This window comes from Capsicum annuum, chromosome 1 (assembly GCF_002878395.1).
Source record: "Capsicum annuum cultivar UCD-10X-F1 chromosome 1, UCD10Xv1.1, whole genome shotgun sequence".
NCBI classification, from domain to species: Eukaryota; Viridiplantae; Streptophyta; class Magnoliopsida; order Solanales; family Solanaceae; genus Capsicum; species Capsicum annuum.
This window is the reverse complement of record NC_061111.1, coordinates 129,598,078-129,601,734: the sequence shown is the minus strand read 5'-3', so window position 1 is coordinate 129,601,734 and position 3,657 is coordinate 129,598,078. Positions and strand designations below refer to the sequence as shown.

At 32.5% G+C, this 3,657-nt stretch overlaps 1 long non-coding RNA gene across 1 annotated transcript; it reads left to right on the top strand.

Annotated features, from left to right (window-relative positions):
* Window positions 1-699: 699 nt before the first annotated feature.
* On the top strand, window positions 700-2,997 carry LOC107855967. Its single transcript, XR_001670417.2, has 3 exons — window positions 700-1,009; window positions 1,208-1,522; window positions 2,609-2,997. It is a non-coding gene; the product is annotated as an uncharacterized LOC107855967 (long non-coding RNA).
* The last annotated feature ends 660 nt before the right edge of the window (window positions 2,998-3,657 follow it).

The window sequence follows — 3,657 nt, the reverse complement described above, 5'->3', positions numbered from 1 at the left end:
GCATTTAACCATAAATATTATTCACAATTTTCTGGAATACGTTTTCATTTTATTCCAAAAAATTTTTTTGGCCATGAAAATCAAAAACATATTTCAGAATACCTTTTCAGTTTTTGATTTTTTGAAAAACACCTCTTAAGGGGTATTCACTATTTTTGGATTCAATTTTTCCTATCACTTTATATTTAAATACTACACCAACTTTTTATTTTGTACAAAAACCACCAAACAAATTAAAAAAAAAAAGGTCAACTACAATAGTAATGGTTTATTGGTGATGTTATGGAAAACGAAAACATTGCTCCATGTGGTTGTTTTCAATGTTTAATAGTAATGTAGTTTACTTTTTGTATTATAGTAAAGTTGTAAAAGTTAATACGAGTTAGTTTGTTAATTTTTAAAAATTGAAGGTATAAATAATATTTATAAAAATAAGTACATCAATAGTTTAAAATATTTTTAAAAATACTATGACCAAACACAAATCCATCTCTATTTTTAACTTTAAAAATACCAAATAAAGTGAATACAATTTTAATTTTTATGGTCAATCGAGTCCTAAGTTTTAATTGCTTTATTTATTTGTTATAAATTTTTAGTACTAGAAAAATTATTTTTCTTTGTTATGATATATAAAATATCAAATAAAATAAAATCTTTTAAAAATATATTAACAAAATTTCTCAAAAATCACAAATCAATCTAATTTTGAACGAATTAAATTAATATAAATTAAGCCAATAAATGAAAGTATCAATAATCAACTCAAACTTGAACGGATTGAGCCGAGTTGAGCTTGATTTTGCAACCTCAGGTGAAAGTGGGAACACAAGTTTGACTTTCTCCTAATAATTCTCTCCAACTGAAAAAAGCAGGGCCTAGTGCCTGAAAACTGTTATTGGCTTAAGGTTTAGGGTTTAAAATCTTCATTTCCGCTCCTCCTCCTGTGAATTTTTGAAGTTCTCTTTTTTGCTCATCCTCATCATGGCTCATACCAGACAACCTTTAGGTTTGTTCTACCTCTTTCTATTTCTTCATATTTCTCTAAATCTATTTCTCCACTTCAATCCCCCTATCAATCTTTGTTCAATAAGTGATGTCTTCATATCTGCTCTTGAGTTCTTTCAATACAGGATAGTATTTGTTTGTGATGACACAATATATTTGATCCGTTGCAGTTATTACATAGTCTTTAAAATGTATGTAGATTTTGAACAAATATTGAAGGAAGCCTACCACTGCTAGCTTCGGCCCCCTGAAATTTGTGATATCTTTCGCAATCATCAAAACTTCTACTCTACTCAACGGCCTCCACTCAAACCTCCAGGTTCAGAAATTAATTGTTTCACTTAAACTAGTGCTTTGGGCATTTCACTCCCTAATATACCTTTTGTGCTGAATTCTGGAGGCTCCTTGTTTCTATATGATCGAAAATTAGTACCACATTTCCGTAAAAATGGTCACAACTGTAGAAAGAAAAAGGATGGTAAAACTGTGGACGATGTTAATCGAAAAGTTGAAGGTATGATGTTCACTCTATTGACTTTGATGTTTCCCGCTTAGCTTGTTCTTGTCATTACCAAATACAACTTGTACCTAATTAGTGGATTTTCCTATGTTTTTCTGATTGATCTTTTCAATATCTAGTCATTATTATTATTGTACCTAATCATAATAAGGAGTTACGAAGCTTATGGTTTTATCACTATCTTCCCAGTGAATTAGAATTAAAGAACCATGTTAAATGTTCACTCCAAGTTGGAGTATTATTTCCATACTAAGGTAACCTTATGCTGGTTTTAGCATGCGCCAAGTGAAACAACTTGAATTGACTATTTTAATTGGATACAGATTCTTAGACCTCTAACGTATTTATTGGTGCAAGTCAAAATAACACAGATTAAATATAGAAGATTTGGATAGTCAAGGCAACTCACCTTGTTTGGGATTAAGACATATTTGATTATTTAATGGAAGTTTAAAATCCCTGACATCAGATGATGTTTCTAAAATGTAATGTGACCTGAAATTCCCTGAAAGCACCCTCCATGGTAAGTGTAAAGAAATGAACCTTGGGCTTAATTCTACCTCGAAAGCTAACTCGTGAGGGGAAGATTTCTCAAGACCATATAACATATTCCCTCAATCAACGTAGGCTTAACATTCCCTGCATGCCGACAATTGGAGCGTTGATAACATAAAATGGGGCTCAACATTGAGAAACATAACAAGCGCAATCGATAGGTCTAACTCTTAATATCATGTATATAAATGAATCTGATTCTTCAATCAATGGGAGACTTAACAGTAAGCTTGGAAAAAAAATACAAAAGCTTATTGTATTTTGAAAAAACATGGATATTTATGTGAGTTGCTCTTCTAGTTACTGTAATTTCTGCTAAACAGTAAAGTGACCTTTATGACCAAAAGAATCCCAACATAGTAACTTGTATGACTTATACGAAGACTAGACAACCTAATTATCTGCAAATTCACAGAGCAATAACTTCTTTACAGGTTGTATGTGTTGTCAACCAGATCTTGACCAAGCGATTGTGCATCTAGAAACTTTTTCTTCATTTCAATCAACTTTTTTTTCTAAATGCAGGAAGACGACATTGATGTTCTTCATTGTTACTATGCCCATAGGAAGGACAACAAGAACTTTCAAGAGGCGAAGTTATTGGATGCTTGAAGAGTGAATCTCTGTTTTTGGTATCCTTTTAGCTTGTTCTGTGTTGTTGCTTTGAGGTGAAGACGCGCGTGCTAGGGGAAAATTATATAAATAGATTATGTAATTTGATGAATACTTATCAATTTAGTCAGTTTCACATATAATTTTATTTTCTTGTACCTGGTTTGATGTTTATCAGCTATTTGGATGTTCCTTACCGTTCATTTATCATCAATCTTCCAAACTTTAATTAGATTTTGTCTTGTATATCAAAAGCTAAAAGAATGAGAGTGTGTACTATTATTCTTCAAGGATTTCTCAAAGGTTGGATATGTGGAGAGTATCTTTTTTCTTGTTGTGTGGGGCCTATAGTAACCTTGATTTAGGCTTTTCTCGATAACTGTGGTGTCCGATCCAACTTGCACACACCTCAAGCAATCCTACGGGATACCTCCCACCAATAACAGTTACTAAGTAACTCTGTCCATCAATGTTGAAATAGATGGGAAGAAATCACCTAGTGTTTGTCTCTATTGGGAATTGAACAATCTAGGCTTGTATTTTGTATATCTCTACATTGGAATTCCTTGCAAGAGAATTCGAAATTAAAGTTGATAGGACTAATTGTACAAGTTATGATTTCTTCCAAATGGGCACTAAAGTTATATGGATGCTTCTGTTAATCTGATTTTGTATGGCTGCGCAACGGGTGGTTTGGGATTCCATAATATTTCTTTGGTCGGGAAATAGTCATGGTGGTTGCCTTGAGAACTAGAATATTTTTTGATACAACTAATAGGAAATGGACTTTGTTAGAGTATTTTGGGGGCAAGAATACTTGATAACTTCACATATTGAAATTAATGGAGGTTTCCATCTTGATCCTGGTGGGTTTCGTACTCCTTCCTTAGAAAATTAATAACGATCTGATTTTGGGAAAGCAAGCATTGTCTTTTGGAAGGGTAAGCTTGCTTGCCGTGGAG